This window comes from Lithobates pipiens, unplaced genomic scaffold (assembly GCF_037356315.1).
Source record: "Lithobates pipiens isolate NorthernLeopardFrog02 unplaced genomic scaffold, aLitPip1_a1.2 Scaffold_23, whole genome shotgun sequence".
NCBI classification, from domain to species: Eukaryota; Metazoa; Chordata; class Amphibia; order Anura; family Ranidae; genus Lithobates; species Lithobates pipiens.
The window spans coordinates 74274352-74297258 of NW_027507785.1; positions in this window are offsets into that span (position 1 = coordinate 74274352).

Here is a 22907-nt window from a genome sequence, read left to right on the forward strand (position 1 = left end):
CCTACCCTGGTCCCTGACCTTCCCTCTCCTCCATTGCCTTCATGCGCTCCACAGTCCTGAATTGTCAGAACAATTTCCCATATAAAAAAAGAATGCTTGTAGTTGTCGATCCCAGATTCACCTCATACACGTGTTATGTCATTGGCCATGTGGTGGGACTATGTTTGCACAGCTAATAATTATTTTGTGGCTGCAAATTTGACCTATAGGTTTGCGAAGTTCGCCTCCCATTGAAGTCAATGGGGCCCTCCGCGAACGTTACGCGAACTATCGGCCGCGTTCGCGGTCCGCGTTCGTGAAACGTCCCGTCGGAAGTTCGTCCATCACTATTTACGAAGGCTTAATTGTCTGATCAGTAATTTGTCTATTGTGATCAGATAAGGCCAAGGACTGAAACCATGTCCACATACCATACATTCATCATGCGTTTACCTCCATTAAGGACAGCACACTTTGTTCAATATTTATTAGAATCAGTTCCCATTCTCATACCAGTCCTACATCATATCTACAGGTTCCAGAAAAATAACTTTTTTCCTGGACCTCCCCATGTCAGCTTACTATGGGTCAGCTCTGACCCCTCCAGGACCACCTTTTTCCTAGCCCATAAAGGACGGCTGTCTGCCCGCACCAGTGTTCTTTTTTGGTCCTCGCTCTGGATGCCTTTTAAAGTTTATTTTTATTTTTAGTCTATTTTTCTCCATCCACCATCCATCCTGTTCGGGTTCAGCCTCCGCCAGATCAGAAGACCCCCCCATATAGGCTGTAAATCTCCTGAGCAGGTGGGTTTCCTTGGTGCTGGGATAATAAAGTGCAGTATAAATGACTGTATTACTGGCAAAGATCACTGGCATTAGGCAGGTGCTGGCACTTTCTCCTTCCATGTTTTTGTGTGTTCAAGCAGTGGTTTGGCTCACTGGGACTTGTAGTTCACCACATCCACATGTATTCCTTTCAGGAAGCTCAGAGGTAGCTTCCTCTTGGATTGCCTAGAAAACACCAGAATGCTCACTGCTGATTTGCAGCAGGCTCTGTCCTCTAATCTCAGCCTCCAGCTGATCAATCTGCTACTCTGCTCTGGTAAGTCTGATTTTCAGGACTCTCATTACTTACAGCTGTGTTACTTGTCTGTCAGAGTGTTTTTATTATCCTGTGCCTTTATAGGTCTGGGGAGTTTTGCCTGCCTACCTGCCTTAGCACTGAAGAGTCGCATGCAGCTGGATAGACGCCTGTTGTCACAGCATTCCAGATCTCCCTCGCCCTTACCTCACTTTAGTCGCTCGGACCCGAGCCAAGAGAGGTCCATACATCAGAAAGCCTCTAGAAAGTGCAAATCCAGGCGCAGACAGAGAAGAAGATCCTCTTCTTCGGATAGGTCTTCATCGGCAACCCAGGCAGAAGAAGGATCCTGTTGGGCTTGCTTGGCTGAGGTCATCAGAGGAAAGCGGGTATGTGCATCTTGCTTCAAGGAGGCGAAAGGGTGCCAGGTTAATTCCTACATTAAGCACACAGTCAAGGAAGGGTTAAACAGTGTTTCAAGGATTCCTGCTCATCCTGCTGCAGATTCAGATCATGTGTTTTCAGTGCGTTTTAACTCTGACGTCAATAGCGATTCAGATCCATCTAAGCGAGGTGATCTCGGAATCGCATACGTATTATTTTTGCACTGGTTCCCCCCTTGGTGGAGGCTGCTAATGATGCAATGAAGTGGCAGGAAGAATTGTCACCTCCAAAGAAACAGCAGAGATACTACCCATATATAAAGAAATATTTACCTTCCTTCCCATTCATTTCTGAAATTAAAGAAGTATTTGACGATGAGTGGGCGGGGCCTGAGAAGCAGCTCAATGTGCATAATAGAGTATTGAAGCTGTAATACTTGGGACACTACGCCTAAGGTGCTTCATTACCTAGATTCGCCTGCCACATTCCGCTTCCGCTGGAGGATTCGGTCTCCTTTTAGGGATCCTATGTATCGCAGAATAAACGCAGACCTAAATAGGTTGTATAGTTTGGCCGAAGTAGCAGACCAGCGGTAGTGCTGCAGGAGGATTCAGGAAAGGAAAATTACGGTAAGTATGGATAACAATTTTCCTTAATTTAGGTCCCTTTCACACTTGTGTGTCTTGTCCTGCGACTTGTTGAGACTGCAAAGTCACATGACAAGTCGTACCCCATGATTTCCAATAAGTACCATTCCCTGCACTACTTTGGACCTCAAGATTACAGGCATTGCTTCAACTCACTTAAAAATTGCACAACTTTCCGGTCGCACAAGTGTGGAATGGAATTACAGGCATGGTGTCTTTTGGTAGGACACCCTTTAGATCCCAAGCAAACAAGTGAGGATGCAAGACTCACTAAACCAGTGTCTCTCAACTCGATTCCTCAAGTACCCCCAACAGGTCATGTTTTCAGGCTTCCCATTGTTTTTCACAGGTGATTTGATAAATTTTACTGCCTTAGTAATTACCACAGCCGTTTCATCTAAGGGAAATCCTGAAAACATGACCTGTTGGGGGTACTTGAGGAGTGCAATTGAGAAACACTGCACTACACTACCATGGACATGTATTCTGGTTAGCCTGGTAAGAAGAGAAAAGAAAGCCTTACAGCACGAAGGGGACTCACAACAAATAAAAGGTATACAGTGTGTGTGTGTATGTACAGTGCCTTGGGAAAGTATTCGGCCCCCTTGAACTTTTCAACCTTTTGCCACACTTCAGGCTTCAAACATAAAGATATAAAATTTTATTTTTTTATGAAGAATCACCAACAAGTGGGACACAATTGTGAAGTGGAACGAAATCTATTGGATATTTTAAACTTTTTTAGAAAATAAAAAACTGAAAAGTGGTGCGTGCAAAATTATTCGGCCCCTTTACTTTCAGTGCAGCAAACTCACTCCAGAAGTTCAGCGAAGTTCAGCGAGGATCTCTGAATGATCCAATGTTGTCCTAAATGACTGATGGTGGAGATTGGAGGAGCAAAGCAGTGTGGGAGACTTGTGAGGCGGGGAGACTTGCTGGGAGGGAGGAGCATTGCAGTGCGGGAGGAAACCTGTGGGGTTGGAGGAGCCTTGTTGTGTGGGAGGAGTCTTACAGGGCAGGAGGAGCATTGTGAGGTGGGAGGAGCCCCATGACAAGGGTAGCTTTGAATTTTCCCCAGAGATCAGCATTATACATTTCTGGATGTTTTCCAAACTTTTGAAGATCAGTTTTTGCCCTAAAATATTTTTTTTGAATAGCGCAATAAAAGAACTATATAAATTGTGTAACGCACACCTCCACATATGCAGAAAACACTGCAAAATATATATATATATTTTGCCCTAAATGGGTGTTTTTGCAATAGCAGAATACACCCACAGTATGTACAGGGTGTATCTGATAGTATCTCATAGTAACATATGCAGTGCTGGTGCACTGAGCTTGCAGATAAAAGTTAGATTTTCTCTGGCACTGGGCTCATGGCAGTGTAAAAAGACTGCACTGCAACCCAACCAGGTAAATCTGTGTAGATCGCTGAGTTATTAGAATAGAATTCTGAATCTGGACTCCTAGATAATTATCTCTCCCTCAAAGCAGCAACAGGAACCTTGTCCTACACTGTCTATCTTTTCTCCCAGCGCAGTGTAAAAAGCTTGTGCACTGCACCCACACAATTAAATCAATGTAGATCGCTGACTAATTAGAAGATTTCAGAATCAGGACTCCTATATTATTCTCTCCTTCACAGCAGCAGCAGACAGGAACCTTTCCCTACACTGTCTAAAGCAGAGTGACGTGCTGTGCTGTGTGCCTCTAGCTTAAATAGAGGCTGGGTCACATGCTGCACTGGCCAATCACAGCCATGCCATTAGTAGGCATGGCTGTGATGGCTTCTAAGGGCACACTAGTTAAACGAATGTTGATTGGCTGCTGCAGGGCTTTTTAAAATGCGCCATTACGTTGCCGAACACCGTACCGGGTTCGGGACCCAAAAAGCCAAAAGTACTTTACAGTTTGGGTTCGCTCAACCCTAGTCTTAGGCTCCATGCACGCTGAAGCTCAAAAAAGCTTTTTCTGGATGCCAGATTGCTGGCAGAAAACGCTGGTTGAAAAACTTGTTTTTAACAGCGTTTTGTACTAGCATTTATGAGCGTTTATTAGCATTATAATACTATTAGGGGCGTTTTCAATAAAAATACACTGCAGAAATCCAACAGTGCATTCCAAGCTCCCACAATGCATTGAAAAAATAGAATGCCGAACACTAATTAACACTCGTTTATAAGCGTTTATCTGCGTTTGACGTTTTTTGGCGGTAAAAAAACGGCACTTTGAACGTGAATTTCTGGCGTTCAGAAAAAAGCCCATAAACTCCACTGCTCATTAAAGCTAAAAAACGTCCATGTGTGAACGGACACATAGGCTAACATAGAGTGGAGATTATGGGCTTTTAAAAAAAACGCCCAAACTCCAATAAACTGCAGGTGATGAGCTCCAGTGTGCATGGAGCATTATGTAATATAATTTTCTGATACTGAATTTTGGGGTGGCATTAGCTGTAAGCCATATATATCACTCTGTGTGTAACACATCTATATAAAATATATCACTTTTTGAATGCAATTAGGCCGCTTTCATACCAAGGCTCCAGCGGTAAAGCACCGCTATTTTAAGTGTAATTTTTGCGGAGGTATTTGGCTGCTAGTGGGGCAGTTTTAACCCTTTTGGCCATGATGTCCATTTATTTTAATGGCCAGGAGCGGTGGAGGAGAGGTGTGCACACCGCTCCAAAGATGCTGCTTGCAGGAATTTTTTTTAACGTCCTGCCAGTGCATCGCCTCGGGCTTTCCCACTGAGACTGCAGGGGAGCCGTTTTACAGGTGCTATTTTTAGCCTAAATGTGCCTGAAAAACGCCCCAGTGTAAAAGGGGTCTTATTAAAATAAATTAACTTTTTGATTATAAAAAACCTTAAAAAAAAAAAAAAATACAAGCTATCGCTGACCTCGGTATTGTGGAGCAATTCATTCTCAAACATTACAAAAGAGACTCTAAAGTGGTGTTTCAGTCAGTTTCTAACCGCTTAGACCAGGCTTTCTCGACCAGGGTTCCTCGGGGGGTTCCCTAAACAGTGGCAGATTGGTCCCCCACATGAATTTCCCACTGACGTACAATATAAGGGGTCTACACTGACCACCGATGTAAAGGGGCTTTTCTCTTTTGGCCTCCAATGTGCATTTGTCACTTGACCATCAATGTAAGGGGATGCTATAATTTCCAATTTTTTTTTTATTACATTTTTTACAGGTAACTATTATTTATTTAATTATACTATAGAGAAGGGGCATGTTGACATTTTTTTTATTCATTTGGGTATCAATTATGCAGTTTTCTTCATTCTTCAATTTAAAATGTTCTACAGCTTACTGATCATTCCAATGTTCTGTGATCTGTAGTCCTGTAGAGGAGGGGATGGGACTGTATGAAGGTTCATACAAAAATCTACTAGTGTATGGTCTGCTTAAGAAGGCCTGGTTTAGACGCACTGTTTGTATTCATTCGAGGGTTGGGCAGCTGCCAGAGAAAATACGAGAGAGGATCTGAGATGTCAGTGTCTGTTGTGAACGTTGAGGATGGATTTTTGTTCAGTGCCTGCAGCTACAGAGGTCATTGTTTTGTTTTAAAGCTCTTTTTTTTTATCACTTAAGCAACCCACAGACGATTTCATTTTCTTTCTTTCCTCCAGGGGTGGTAGGAAAGAAATTCACTTGATTAACTCGACTGACTGTTGATGGGCGGGGGGAAGCCCTCCTGCAGTGCTATTGTGTTCTGCCAGCAGAGCAATGAGACAGGCTGGTTGTCAATCAGCTCGTTCATACATGGGTTGAATCTCAGACAGTCTCTGATGAACCGTGTATGGCTGGCTTGATTAAGAATATGCAAGTACAAAAATGTCCATAGTCTAGGCCAGTGATGGTGAACCTTGGCACCCCAGATGTTTTGGAACTACATTTCCCATGATGCTCATGCACTCTTCAGTGTAGTGGAGCATCATGGGAAATGTAGTTTCAAAACATCTGCGGTGCCAAGGTTCGCCATCACTGGTCTAGGCACTTGTCTATAGTAATTAAAATTCAATGAACCAAAATCATATCGCAACATTTTAAACTCTTGTCGAAACTCTTGCAAACTGTCCACCTCTGGTCAGACTAAGAGGGCTTTCACACTGTGCCGCCCATAGCGTTTGGCGGTAAAATGCCGCTATTTTTAGCGGTGTTTTACTGTCGGATTTGCGGCGCATTACAGCCGAGAAAGGGTTAAAACACCTGCAATATGCCGCAATAGTGGCCTTTTGCTGGCGGTATTGTATACAATACGGTCTGAATTAATATTACATTTTCTTATTTCGTCACTTCGTGTCTTGTGGATATACATGTCTAACTTTTTTTTTCTTTGGCTTTTTTTAAGGCTTGTCCACATACACTACAAGGACTGCCACTGCTCTGAAAAATAATCTATGTGCAGATCACTTTTCATGGTACTTACAACAAAATTACCATGCGCCCCAGGAATGCGTTTCCAAAAGTAGTGAATTCTGTAGTGCAGTGTAGTACGATTTCAGCCCATTCAAATGCTGAAATCGCAATGCACAGAACTGCATGTGAATCACTGCAGAGTGTTGCTGTGCAATTCACATGCACTCACCCTTAAGCCTCATGCACACGATCAGATTTCCGTCGGGCAAAGCCGTGGAATTTTGTCCACAGGGCATTGGCCGTGAACTTGTTCTGCATACAGATGGCAGAACTTTTTCAGCCAACTTTTATGAAACTATGTGGTTTTTCTGCTCGTTAGCACCACCCTTTGAGCAACTTCTGCTAATGTTGTCTGATGTTAGCATTGGTTCGGAGCATGCGAGTTTGTACTTTGGATTTTAGTCCAACGGACTTGTGTACACACGATCGGATAATCCGACAAGACACATTTGTTGTCGACAATTTGAGAGCATGGCTATCCAACATTTGTTGTCGGAAATGCTGACAACAATTGTCCGATGGAGCATACAGACGGTCGATTATCCAACAAAACCCTTCCGTCACACATTTGTTGTCGGAATATCCGATCGTGTGTACAAGGCTTTAGAATATCACCCCAACACACACATATATATAAATACACAGTAGGTGGCATTACAGGGACATTTTTTTTTTGTCTGTGCCGTACATTTGCAGCACATAGATAGGTGAAATACTGAATTTAATGCACCGCAATAGATATTTAGTTTGCTAAAGCCCTGTGTGTGATAAAAGCAAATTACCATTTCTTACAGAAAACTTTTTACCTTTTTTCATCCTTTGTTGCATCTCAGTGCTGCAGATCTCCTGCAGCTTTTATTTTGCAGCTACTTCTTATTTCTAATGACGCGTACACACGATCGAACTATCCAGCGGACTTGGTCCGGCGGACCAGAGTCTGCCGGACAATCCGCCCGTGTGTGGGCTCCGGCGAACTTTTTGTTCCCAAAAGTCCAGCGAACTTAGAAAGAAGTTTTGTCTGCCGAGTCCAACAGATAATCCGCCCGTCTGTGTGCTAATCCGCCAGACTTTTGAAATGAACGGACTTGCCCACACACGGAGAAAAGTCCATTCATTTTGAACGTGGCTCCAGGTAGACGGGACTTGCGCAGAAAGTCAATGTCGCCGCCTCTATCGGCAAGATTGACACATCACTAGCCCCGTCACCTGGTATGGACTTAAAGGGGGAAGCCCTACGGCGTGGGGGTCCCCCCAAAGTCCATATCAGACCCTTATCTGAGCACGCAGCCCGGCCGGTTCAGTTTCACCTGGTGGGCATGTAACACATAAGGCGGCTGGTGGGCAGGTTGCATTCCCTTTGAATGTCAGCCAGCCGAGCACTGGCATTGTATGACCGGCCAAAATTACCACAGACTTTTCTGGCCTGCCTCAGGAGATCTTGTAAGCCTGGGTACCTGCTAAAGAAATGCTGCACCGCCAAATTCAGAACATGTGCCAAACAGGAAACATGGGTCAAGTGTCCCTGTCGGAGGGCGGAAAGAAGGTTGGTGCCATTGTTGCATACAACCATTCCTGGCTGAAGCTGGTGTGACGTCAACCACCTCTCAGCTCGCCCCTGCAGAGCTGACAGAATCTCTGCCCCAGTGTGGCTCCTGTCCCCCAAGCACACCAGCGTAAGCACTGCATGGCATCTTTTAGCTTGACTTCTTGCATAGCCCCTTCATCGATTAGGGAGCACTTCTGGTTCAGAGGACAATTCTTCAGAAGAGGCCACCCTAGACCACCAGGGATGCCAATCAGTGACCTCAATGGATGCCAATCAGTGCCCACAATGGGCATCACTGATTGGCAGGCATTGTTTGGCACTGATTGGCATCCATCAGTACCATCTATTAGTGTACATCAGTGCCACCTATCAGTGCCCATCCATGCCGCCTATCTGTACTGCCTTTCAGTGCCCATCAGTGCCACCTAGGTGTACCCATCAGTGCTGCATAATAGTGTCACCTATCAGTGCCTATCAGTGTTGCCTATCACTGATGCATATTAGTGCCCATCAGTGCCACCTCATTGGTGCCCGTCAATGCAGCCCCATCAGTGACCATCAGTGAAGGAGAAAACTTACTAATTTACAAAATTTTGTAACAGAAAAAGAAAATAGTTTTTGTAGCAGAAAATAAAAATCCCAGAGGTGAGCAAATACCTACCACCAAAAGAAAGCTCTATTTGTGGGAACAAAATGATAAAAATTTAGTTTGGGTACAGTGTAGCATGACCGTGCAATTGTCAAAGTGCGACAGCGCTGAAAGATGAAAATTGGTCTGGGCAGGAAGGTGTATAAGTGCCCAGCATTGAAGTGGTTAAACGAAACCCAGGCTTCATTGTACCTATGAAATATGCTTTGTTTGAGCCTACCTTAACCACTTCAGCCCTAGAAGATTTGGCTGCTCAATGACCAGGCCATTTTTTGCGATTCGGCACTGCGTCGCTTTAACAATTGCGCAGTCGTGCGACGCTGTACCCAAACAAAATTGAGAACATTTTTTTCCCACAAATAGAGCTTTCTTTTGGTGGTATTTGATCATCTCTGCGGTTTTTATTTTTTTCGCTATAAACAAAAAAAGAGCAACAATTTTGAAAAAACACAATATTTTGTACTTTTTGATATAATAAATATTCCCAATTTTTTTTTTTTATAAAAAGGAAATTTTTTACTCAGTTCAGGCCGATATGTATTCTTCTACATATTTTTGGTAATAAAAATTGCAATAAGCATATATTGATTGATTGGTTTGCGCAAAAGTTCATAGCTTCAACAAAATAGGGGATAGATTTATGGCATTTTTATCATTATTTTTTTTACTAGTAATGGCGGCGATCTGCTATTTTTATCGGGACTGCGACATTATGGCGGACACATCAGACACTTTTGACACATATTTGAAACCATTAACAATTATACAGCGATCAGTACTATAAAAATACACTGATTACTGTGTAAATGTCACTGCAAGGGAAGGGGTGAACAGTAGGGGGCGATCAAGGGGTTAACAGTGTTCCCTAGGTGTGTTCTAACTGACAGGGGAGGGGACTGACTATAGGAGATGACAGATTGTGGTTCCTAGCTATTAGGAACTTACAATCTGCCTCTCCTCACAGAAGAGGGATTTGTGTGTTTGCACACACGTTCCTGTTCTGCCTCTCGTGCCTGCGATCGCGCGTGGCTGGCGGTTATCACGACTGCCGGCCACGAGCATCAGCACCCCTGCTATCCTGCTTAAAGGAGCCGAGGTACAACTACGACAGCTCGCGGGATCGTGCCTACCTGCCGCAGTATAATGACGGTGGCTGGTCAGCAAGTGGTTAAAGAAGAATGTCATTAAAACAGTCAGGGACTGCACAGCAACCAACAACTGTTGAGACAATGAACACTTTGGTAAGGAGTATATAATGCACAGTATTGTGTATATATTATAACAGGATTGCTATCCACAGAATGCAGGGGACAGGTATGCTTTGCACAGAATGCAGGGGTCAGGAGTATGCAATGCACCGAATGCAGGAGGTCAGGAGAATTTAATGCACAGAATACATACTGTAAGTCAGAAGTATTTAATGCACAGAATGCAGGGAAAAGAAGTGTTATGCACAGAATGCAAGGGTCAGGAGTATGTAAGGCACAGAATGCAGGGAACATGAGTGTGTAATGCATAGTAAGGCCTCATACACACTGTTATATTTTCTGCAGATGTTAGTGAAGGTGAGTGACTCTTGACATTCAATGTAAGGTGGGGTGGGGTGTTCTGAACATCTAGTCTTACAGATACTACTGAACCTTTGAGGGCAACCATAATGCTGATGTAGCCCACAATGAAATTGATTTTGACACCCCTGCTCTAAGGCCTCATTCACATGGTTGGTTAGGTGCGGTAAAAACACACGCTTGATCTTCGCTTTTACCAAATCTCCGACCATCCATTCAAACTGTGCACTGGCTACCTGTAGGCAGGTTGAAATGCATACAGTTAGTTTCCAGCAGCCAGCCCAGGCTGGGGAAAGGGTTAAGCATTTTCAGCCTAGTTCCCGGGCTCTTTGGCACTGGTGAAATATAAAGTGAAGGACCTCTAAGATCAGAGCGTAGTAATTGTAGTAGTAGTTGTCTTTCAGAGACTGCTGTAGAGCTCTGTCGCCAAGCCAGGGAGAAGATGTGAAGATACCAGCATCCAAGTCATGGACAATGCCTATATGGACTCTTTATCTAATGGAAGTAAACCTGGGCCACTACATCATGTTTGTTTGTTTGCTATTTTATTAGCAAAAAAAAAGATATGGAGTGACACTACTACAAAAAGTTTAACACGGCAAGACAAGAACATTTTTTTTTAGTTGCTATGGGTAACCAAGTGAAGGGACAAGCTACAAGGAACCAGTTTTGTGGCATCTGGTATAAGTAACGGGTCCTCTGTAGCGAGGCGGTTGATGATCTGGCTCCCTCCCTAGCAGTCCATCTTCCATGGCAACTGTGAGAAGACTAGCGTTACGGAGATCTATGGTCTGGTTTCATGGTACAGGAAGGGAAGAGTTAAGTGAGAGCACTCATGAGGTCCGCACTGGGTACTCCGCCGGACCCTATTCTGTTACTGGGAGTGAGGTAGCAGAGGTACGTTGGACTAGTGGAGTGGGCAAAGGCTTAGCATGTCCCTCCTAATGGAACTAACATACAAGTACAGTGTATGGTGACATGGCAGAAGTCCTTTTCAGAGGAACGCTGCATTTTATTACTGCACACAGTGAAGACTCACCTCTAAGTCAAGAAACTGCCTTAATTTTTGATTCTTCACATCACCGCAGTCTCTGCCTGGTCCTATACATTCATTGGGTGCTCTGCCTAAGTGTTACCCCAGGTGCATGAGCGCAGTAGACCACGCCCCACACGTTGAAGGGGGTAGCACACTTTACGGCAGCCATAATGCTTTACAGCACAGTAAAAATTATGACGAATGGACGGCAAAAGCAAAACCATTCAAGTGAATGCAGCATTGCCACAACTGCAATCCAAACACTTGGTTCACAGTTGCGGCATGCTGTATTTTAGAAGAAAAACCTCCTTCGGCTACAAAAAGAAAAAAAAATGGGGTGTCATTATCACCTTCTAAATGTCTGGCAGCTGCTGCTCTACTTGCTCTCTGAAAAACAATCCACCACAGATCATTTTTAAGAGGAGCAATAGAGCGTGCCACTCGTGTACACAAAACCGAACTGGGCCCCTGATAGCATTACAAAGCTGACAAGAGATCTAATCCTTCCACACTTTATACAAAACTAGAATAAAGTGTTTTGTTTTGTTTTTATTTTTTTTCCATACACTACTCTTTATTGATGTAACAGTGACCTCATGTGGTAAAATATAATAATGCAGTTCCAGCATTTTCGTGGGATTTAATGGAAGAAAAATATAGGAAACCAGAAAATTTACAATTCACTTAAACTTCCCAAACCAGTTTCTTAGTCTCAAAGTTCTTTCAGAGAACTGATTTTTATTTAATCTGTGCATATACAGTATTTAAAATGCAAGAGGTCACTGTTAATAAATAAACCTATTTTCACATAATGCAACTGTAACAGAGGTTTCTGATTGTTGACTTGCTTAGGTGTACATATTGAGGTTCACCAAGATAGTGGGGTCCATAATGGATTAAAGAGAGAGTTTGCCTGTTCCTCATCAGGTGTAGCAAGAATTTTTTTTTTTATCAATACCTCAGAAGCTCATTCTTTGCCCCTAACCAGAGATGGATGCCAAACATCTAATGCCACGTACACACGATCAGAAATTCAGCCATCAAAAGACTGATGAGAGCTTTTCATTGGAAAATGAGACCATGTGTATGCTCCATCAAATTCCCACCAGCAAAAATTTGAGAGCAGGTTCTCAATTTTTCAGACGGAAAAAGATTTGATCGGAAAGCCCGATCGTCTGTAGCAATTCTGATGCACAAAATACCTACGCATCATGCTCGGAAACAATTGACGCATGCTCGGAAGCCTTGAACTTCATTTTCTCAGCTCGTCGTAGTGTTGTACATCACTGCGTTTTTGACGGTCGAAAGTTCAGCGAACTTTTGTGTGACTGTGTGTATGCAAGCCAAGCTTGAGCGGAATTCCAATCTTGTGTACGCAGAGTCATTTGAAGGAACAGAGTTGAGTGTTGAGTCCCTCCACCAGCTCTTCACCACACAACAATTCTTAAAATTCATTTCTTCAATTCAATTCTTAAACTTCAGACCATAGGCTAGCAGAGGCCTTGAGACCCTGCACACATAGACCAGGTCCATAGGCCATATTATAGGGAGCCAACTGAATGGCAGGGTGCATCACGTACTGGATCATTATGCCTATGGGACCTCCATCACCTGGCCACCACAGCTCTGTCTCCTGAACCAGCTGCTCCTTCTTTCTATCACTCCTCACTTTACCACCCAAAGGGTTAAATTGATGGTTTACACTTTGTTCCCCAGATCATATTAACTGTAATTTCAAACTCTTCTTCACAAGATTTAGACCAGATGATTTCTCTCCACCAGTAACTTCTTTACTTAAAGTGGAACTTTAAAAATGAAGTCCTGCTAGATCACTTCATGCTTCACCGCCCTGCAAGCGCTCTGCCCCAGTGTGAAAGCATTCATTGTTTATAATGAAAATAGGTTTTCGTGAGCTTTTCAGATGCTTTTTTTTTTTATTGTGAAATCACCTGAAAAGCACCTCAGTGTGAAACTGGTCTACTCCACTTACAGACAAAAAAGTGTCCCTATACATTTTTTGACAATGTTGTCAACTATGACGTTGCCATACTGCTAAGGGATGGGGGATCCATCTAGGATCTACTTTTCCTCCACAATCACCTCTGAGAGATCAAACAAAACAACTTCTCACTCATGGTTCTCACCTCTCTGATACCCTACCCCCACATGTTGGTATACTGCCTTAGCTGGGGAAGAAAACAGTGATATATGGGTAATCTCATCACAGGAAACATCCCAGAGTCCCCTGGGAAAATAAGACTGCGCCCATTAAGGAAAATCTGCCATTGTTGGGTCCTGGGAAGGTAAATATTAGCTAAAAAGAATAATTAAAAATTGTTATAGTGTTTGTTTTTTGTAACTTCTACTTACCCACAGCAATGCCAAGCTGGTTAAAGCCCCTTCCCTTGCTGATCCCCCTGCTGGACCCCAGAAGCACTGAGGAGACTGTTGCCTGTCAGTGTCATGGGAACCAATAGTTTTGACCGGAGATCCCTGTTTATTTTCAGGGAACCCCTTTCACAACAAACACCACATAATGCTGAAGGCTATGCTGTTAAAGATTTAGAAAATGCACCATGAAAGTGCTGAACCTGATTAAGAACACAGTTTTAGCATTCTCAAGGATGAAAAGACCCACAGCTTCGAAGCAGGAAGCTCTTTAAATGACACTTTCACCAACGTCAAACCAGGGAAAGGTTTGATTATTGTGCAGTGCAAGTGATGAATGAAAGAAAGCCATGGGGGATATTACAACAAATCTACTTTCACTGATACATAGAATTAATAGTACAGTAAACCACGCTCCCATGAAAGGACAAATGTTAGTGAACTTTGTTTGATTAAATTATTGGATTATCTTTATTTATACCATTTTTGACAGACCAATCTTACTAAAAAGCAAGAAAACTGTTTTTTTTATCAAACAAGCAAAAATCACTGTGAGTGAATGTTAAGAATCTAATATCACCCGACAAATGGACAAATCTCTGACAAATGTTGTGTCAAAGTAATGAATAATCAACCACTTAGGAGTTTATTTATGAAGCATTCATTGGATGAATGTCACACACATTGGTTCAGGCTGGATGAATTTTCCTGAAAGGATGAATTTCTATGATCGATAGCTCCATCTAGTGGTCAAAATGCAGTATTGTTTTCTGAAACTCCGCAATGAAAATATACAGTATACTGCATTTTGGCCATTAGATTAAGCGATGATCATAGAAAATATGGGGGAAATTTCTCCAGCCTGCAGGGTGTGTGACATTTGTCCAAAAAATGTTTTATAAATAGACCCTCTATTGTTTTCATTTTCATGTTTTTTGTTTTTTTTTTACTTTTTGCTGTTTTATTGTATGCTGTTACTTTTATTTACGTTTTCTATTGCCGAAGAAGTATGGTGAGCATGTGAACACTGATAAATCTCCTCATCATGTCCACCCATCAACTAATATGTGGGATCTGTTCCTAGTGATAAGTGTGAGCCAATCAGAGCCATCACAGGTGTAAACATTACCATCCACAACAGATGAAGAGGGGTGTTTCATCAGATTCAGCGACCCGTCAAAATGTGTAATGGAAGTGACGTTTCGTCGCTGCCATCTTGCTACACCCCGCACTCCTCCACAATAAGGACACAGTGAGAAGGGGCAAGTGGACATCTTGTTACACCCACTGGAGTTTATATAGTGAAATACAGTATTTAGAACTCTGCGTGAATGTTTAAATGTTGAATTTTAAAAGCAGCGAACTTCGGTCAGATTAGCAAACTTGTGAGATGAGCAGGCTTGTCACTGCTTTTAAAATGCAACATCTAACCAGTCAGATGGAGTTCTAAGTACTGCATTTCACTATACAAACTCAGTTTACTGTTTAAAAAAAGTTTAAAATGCATAACTCCAGTGGGTGTAACAAGATGTCCGCTTGCCTCCCTCTCAGTGCATCTTTACTATGGAGGAGTGTTGGGTATAGCAAGATGGCGGTGACAAAATGTCAGTTCCGTTCTGACGAGTCACCTAATCTGACGAAACAGGGGCATTGAATGTTTGTAAACACAGCAGGAAGGAAGAACGAAGCAGTTCAAAGGTGAAGATGGGGATCCTAAAGTGTCACCGACCACCAAAGATAACTGGATGCTTTTTTTAAGGGTATATAGATAAAATATAAATATAAGCAATCCCAAATTGTTATTTTCTTATATAGCAGTGTTCTCTAAACTGCGGCCTGTGGGCCAAATGTGGTCATTTGCTTACCTTTACCCGACCCTCAGGGAACTATTCCTTCCATTGACACCAACACTGGGGAACCATTCCTCTCCAACAATGGGGCATTTTTCCTTCCCCTGGCACCAATGATGAGATACTATTCCTCCACCGGACACCAGCAATGGGGAACAATTCCTCCCAATTAAATAAACAATTAGGCACTATTCCTTCCACTAATAGCAATGATGGGGCACTATTCCTTCTTCTACTGACTACAGGCACTATGTCATTTTTTTACTGATACAGATAAGACTGCAGCGCTGGATAATATTCTAATAATAAAAGTGAATATGATTACAATGTGTACAACATAATTACAATGTGTCCTTAATAATCAAAAGTGTACAATTAAAAAGCATACAATAAAAATAATCCATATATGATTGTGCATTAGTAGAAAAAAATGTGCATTTAAACACAAAAATATTGTGACCACAAAAAAACAGTTCATAAGTGAAGGTATCCAATAAGGAGAATTCCAATGCAAAACCGTAGCTATACGCTTCCACCACTTGTGGTGCCCGTCACCACACAGTAGAAAATGAAGGCTTACCAAAAAGCCAGCGACGCCCTTATTCAGGGGGGTCAAATAAGGCTTAGTAGAGCGGCAGGGATGCTGCTAGGATCCCATAGGCTTCCCACACAGGTGAGTGACTGGCATCTATGAAGAGCCCCTTCTGAGGCACACTCCCCGGAGACAGACGCTACACACCAATAGGCATTCCCTTCCACAGGTGAGGCACGGATGTCCAAGGGATTTCCCAGAGAAGGAGAAAAAAAAAGCAAAAAAACTCCAGTAGTGCAGAGATTCCTTTAGGTGGTTTATTAAAGTTTCCAAATATCGCAGTACATAAAAATATTCTTTGCAAGGATAGAGGTTAAAAAAGTTCTGCTGGTATCTAAAAAACGGTTCACGCATGCGCAGTGCGTATATGTGCAACGACCCTATGACCGTTTCGTCACAACTGCCGTCATCAGGGGTAAATCTTTTACTCACACTGACGCTGGGGCATTTTCTACTTCCACTGGCCACTCCGGCCCCCCCTAAAGGCTAAAGGACAGTAAATCAGCCCTTTGTTTAGAAAGTTTGGAGACCCCTATTATATAGTAAAAAACAAAAATGATATAAATTTATTTGGGTACAGTATTGTCTGTCAAACTATCACAGCAATGAAAACTGAAAAATGGCCTGGTAATGAAGCGGTATTACAGGTACTCGAGTCTTCAGAGTGGACCATTCAGTAACTCTACAGTCTGCATGAATAAATTCCTGTCATGTCACAATATACAGGACCTGTTTGATTTTTTTTCAATAATTATCAAAAATGCTGAACCATTAAAAAGCCATCCTTGAGTTCCAGTCCGGTGACTTTTCCTGGGCTGAGATAATGTCATTAGTCTGCTGCATACGAGAATGCATTTCCCTAGACCTCTCCCCTCCTTCCCCCTTCTGCAGTGATCAGACTGTATATTGTAACGTTGTAGAACATAACTGCAACACGGGATTGACCTGTGTCAGACATTTGTGAACACAGTCAAGAAGTGCACAGATACCAGGATTTACAATGATTGTCTCTTCTCTGAGCTGGCATCTCAGGCCAGGAAGCAGTCGCTGATCTTGGATAATGCCTGAATAAAAATGGTGCCGTAACGTAAAAAATATATTTCATGCCAGGTCCATTTTAATGTAATTTACTATATAATCACCTTTTTGAAGAATGTATCACTGGACGGCATTCCCATCATCAGATCCTGCCTTTATTAAATAAAATAATATATACATTAACATATAAAACCTTTCACAACATCCTATAGAGATCTTATCAGTTTTTTCTGCTTATAAATCCTTCATACAGAGTCCTGGGAGTGCGGTGTGGGATCAACGGAACAATAACCAGAGGACTCTCTCAGTCCATTTTGCGAGGAATACAGCCTTCCATCTCCAGGACCTCCGGCCAGCCGTCATATTTGTTTGTCTCCTTGTCATTCTTGATGTGCTGTCAGGAAAAGAAAAAATATAAAATACCTTACATTTTTACCTAAATGTTTCATGCGCAGATGCCATTAATGCCTGGATATCCAGTCCAAATTCAGCATCAGTATGCGCTGGTCAACTGGACTCTATAGCCCGCTCCTGACTGACTGTCCTTTCATTCGCTGGATCCAGTTGTTTCAATAACGGAGGCCAACATCACATGTAGGTGGTCTAGGGTGGTCAGCCTGTCTAGAACACTGCTCCTCCAGACTAACATCCTCCCATCAAGGTATTTGGTAATTGGATAACTCCTCATCACAGCTGAGGGATCTTAAATTGGAGTTCCACCCAAAAGTGGAACTTCCGTTTTTAAGCACTCCTGACCCCCTGACATGCCACATTTGGCATGTCATTTTTCTTGGGGGGTGAGCGGGTACCTAGTTTTGACAGATACCAAGCTCCCACTTCTGGTCGTGCCGCCTAGGTGACTCCTCCTCCCTGCAATCTTCTGGAACATGTCACAGGCCCCAGAAGTTTGCCTGGACATTAAGGACGTCCAGCGCGACTCGCTGCAAGCTATCACACCTGGATGCGCATACTTGCAATGCCAGCGCCAGTGGCGAGGGAGAGAAGTGAGGCTTTGGGCAGCCGCATCGCTGGACCATGGGGCAGGTGAGTGTGTGCTTATTAAAATTAAGCAGCTACACTTTTTGTAGCTGCTGACTTTTAATAAACACAAAAATGAGTGGAACTCCTCTTTAAGAGGTGTACTGAGGCAAGGTGATATTTTCAGGAAGCTATGTACAGCACCAGCCAAGATCTTCCTGCATTGCAAGAGACAGAGACCTAGTGATGACATTACTGGGTTTAAATAGGGTATTAACTGAACGTTTTTATTTTAACATTTTTGGAGCATGTTGATGAGGGGGAAAGGAGGACCAGTGAAGGCAAAATATAGGCAAATTAAACTTCATCTTTAACATGTTGCTAAACCCATGACCCTGCATTCACTATATGTGGTCTCCCACAGTACACAGAACATGAAATGCAACTTTTAGTAAATATAAACTTCTAAATACCTTTTATCATTAGCAGTCTTCTATCAGTGTCTGGTTAAAGCTTGTAGGAGGAGTTTTTAGTCTACCCTGACTGTCCAATGAGGCTGCAGGACCCCTGGCCCTCTGTCTGGACAGTGCTGATTGGCTCTGTACTGATCCCATGCACCCTCCCAAGACAAAGAAAAACTTTCTAGCAATACACACCAAACTGAGCATCTGCAGAGTGCCCCTAAGGCTCTGTCTTATCGGCAGATGAATTGGGCGCAGTGCAAGAAGAGAAGGAGGAAGAAGATAGGATCACACAGCCTTTTTACACAATGTGGAGGATGAACGCCTAAGGTTACACAGTAAGTATAACAAGCATGCTTTACTCTATATCCCAGGTAGCAAGGATAACTTGCCACACATTTGTGGCAGTGTTGAATTGTAAGTCTTGTTAACTTGCTGCACATTTTCACTGGCAAGTTGTAGACTTGCAGAGCACCTGAAGCACAAGTTCTAGTTGACACTTTTCCAATTTGTAGCAAATTTACAATCGCAAGTCTCTAGCAAGATCAAAGTTGCAGTGCTGAGTCTACAGCAAGAGCTATGCGAATCACAGTGACCCCTGTGGTGGGATGACTATTGCACAACATAACTGAACCAGAACTTGCAGCAGACTTGCAGAAAGTTGATTTGGCGTCATGCAATGTGAAGTTTCTGCAGTTGTGCAAGAAGCTTATGAAGCCTGGCAAGTCTAGCAATAGCTTGGCAAGTAATTTTCAAACTTGCAGCTGAATTGCTTGCTATCTGGGATGCAAACTGATTTTACTGTTGTCAGCTTAAAGCGGGAGTCCGCCGTTTTTTTTTTTTAAAGCCAGCAGCTACAAATACTGCAGCTGCTGACATTTAAAATAGTGACACTTACCCGCCCATCGCGCCCGCGATGTCGGCACCTGAAGCCGATCTCTCGATCGTCTCTCGGGTGCTGCCGCCGCCATCTTGGGTATGGGAATCAGGAAGTGGAGCTTTTCGGCTTCATTTCCCGGTTCCCTACTGCGCATGCGCGAGTCGCGCTGCGCAATAAGGATGGTCCCCGCTGTCTCTGGGATCCGTGTGTTTCCCAGCAGGCAGCGGGGGACTTTTGGAAAGGGGTGTAGATTGTGCGGAAAGGGGCGTACCTTCTGCAGAATCTACGCCGGAAGTGGGTGCAGATACCTGTACTGTACAGGTACCTGCACCCCCTCCCCCCTGAAAGGTGCCAATTGTGGCGCTGGAGCACATATGGCATATCCAATGAGCGGAAGGTCCACTTTAGGGTGGACCTCCACTTTAAGACTTCATTCTCACAGGGCAGATTTCTCTGTTGATCTCTGATGAGCTGGCGGATGACAGGTCCCTCTCTGCTCACTGAGTGGGGAGGGGCTTGTCGAGCGCTGCTGGTTTCCATGGAGAGATCGGACGAAAACAGACAGCATGACCGTTTTCATCAGAGCTCACCCGATCCGATCCGCCAGCGACAGATGTGAACGTAGGGCCATCTGTCTGCTTTTAGTGTATCGGACCAGGTCGGATGTCAGTGGACATGTCACCACTGACATCCATCGCTCCATAGACTAGCATGGAGTGCCTGCTCAGGTCCGCCGTCAAAACTGACAGGCGGACCTGAACGGTCCGACAGTGTGAAAGGGGACTAAAATATGAATATGTCATTTTTCATATTTCTTTTTTCATGCATTTACTGATCCTAATAAAACAAAAGAACTATGTACACAGCTACTATAAATTCAGTTTCATATTACTATTGTGCTAGTTTGTCTTTTTGTAAATCTACCAGCAGAGGGGGACAAAGTACTTGTCTATTCTACTACATTACTACAGAACAATTGTAACTGCTGGAATAATATTTTACATTCTTCTCATATCTCTGAGAACATACAAGTGCAATCAATTATATTGTTAACAGGCTCCTATATAAATATATTATTGCTTTATTAATTATTAATATTATCATGAAAAGTTGGAAGGGAAAGTGTTATGCATCTCAACCAACACGTTTCTATATATTTCCAGCACACTGGATAGAATATAACAGTATACTTGCTATGGACCACAGCCCCACTGTCACATGATTGGCCACTATCTCCGATTAAAGGTCCAGTCCTAGGTTTTGGATACTTGTCTCTGGGACAGTCCATGATTTTTAAGATGTATTAGTCAAGTTTTTTTAACATAACGTTATATTTATGCTATTCAGAGTGTATTGGCTAAATACAAAAGTTAACATATTATAAGAGAATGCATTTAGGTTAAAAATGCTAAGCGTCCTAGATTCTGCAGAATAGTTTAGGTGATTTAAAGTGAACCTGTGACTTGCCTGTGGAAGACATTGCACCACTTCACTTAGCTGAGCCCTGCACAGCACAGCAGCATGTAGTCGCATTTCTTTCTATTCTCCACTACTCCATTGGTGGTGAAGAAAGGGAGCCCCCTTAAGTTTCACAACATTTCCCATCTTCTAATGTACCAGTGCTTGATGATTGGCCCAATGTTGTCACATGGTGGGGAAGACTAAACTCCATGCTGTGACTTACCTTTCAGATCAATTTTTTTGTCAGCCTACAATGGATGATTGATGGGAGTCTCTCACAACTATTGTTACTAAAGACTTGACCTCCCTAACTTTGAAGCTAAGCTACAACCACTTGCTGCACCCATTTAAACAAGATCTACCTCAATGGCTAGTAAAAGTCCCCTCACTAAATTGGGAGCTGTGTCTTAGAATCTGGGATTGGCTTAGTCCCAAATTTAGTCAAAGTTTGTCCTTAGTAATGAAGTATATTAGCAACGTCAGCATACCTCCTGCGCTGTTCTCCTTTTGGAGATGAGAAAGAGGGTTATCTTTCAGTACAAAGTATGTAAACAAAGGGCATGTCCCCATTTATTCAGACCATGAAGGAATAGGGTAATTGGTTAAACCCAAAAGAGCCTTTTTTTTACCAACATTTTCCCTTTGTTCCAAGTTTTTCCAAGAAAACAAGTGAGAACATTTAGCACTTGCATGAAAGGCTTACTGTAGAATTATGTAAATAGATAGTGGAGGGCTGATAAGTCCATATATCAAAATACACCAATGTGTGATGTCTTCAGTGGTGCCAGATATAATAAACATGCAGGTGACTCCATGGGTAAACCACCACGGAAGTCACGTGACATCACCCGTGGCCATCGCTGACTTGTTGTATACACGCTTGAATACCAGGCACTGGGTTTCAGTGCCCAACTTGTAAGTTTTACTCTAATTTTAAATAAAAGTCTATGCTTGCGGAGAGCATTATATAGGTTTTTATTTGCATGTCTACTGTGACTCTGGAGTTTGGTTCCCCTTCCTTCATCCGATATCTGGGCACCTGTTCCACTTATCAGGAGGTATCTATCAGGATCTGTAGTTTCCTTGGCTGACCACTGTTACATTGATATACCCTATAAGGGAAAGCGTGTGTATGACTGTTAAAAGTGAGTAAAGAGTAGTAAAATGTAAATGTAGTGTAGTGTAGTGGAAACTCTACATACTCACTCACAGGGGCGTTTCTTAATGAATAACAAAGTCTTTGTGTAATATGTGAATCAGTAAAGTATGTCTTCCTTCAAGGCATTTCAAACGTAGTTTCAGGAGTAGAAATTGAAGAATCCTTCGTCTGTACAATAGTTGGTTTATTGTTCAGAAAGACAAGCAAAGACAGGATTGACATCTGGTAACATATGGCATGGTGATGGCTTCTAAGGTGGTACTTCTGGTGTTACATTTTCAGAGTATAGCATCCTTCTCTTCCCACCGAACTCCCTCCTTTCCTATAATCCTAGTCCATTCTTATACTGTTTCAAGATGTTATGTCAGCATATCCTAATAACTCCCACATTTGCATATATACCCAATATGGTTCAGTCTATAGATAAGTAGCATAACTCCACCCATTGTTCTGACATAGTAACTCAAAAATAGAAATACCTACTCAGCAAATCCCCTCCTCCCTATATGATCTGCTGTTGTGTGACCTTCAGAAACCATCACTTACCACCGAACATATAACTTACATATATTTTCAGAAACTTTTATCACCCAAAATACCAATCAACTCAAAAACTTTTAACAATTCCCCCTCAATGCACTATAATCAACAAATAATAAGTGCATTCATCTTAAATAATAAATGTCTCTGATTCTCTTTTTTCCAATACAAACAATACAATAAACATTAATACAATACACATTAATACATTTTAGTGAGTCAGATATTGTACATAA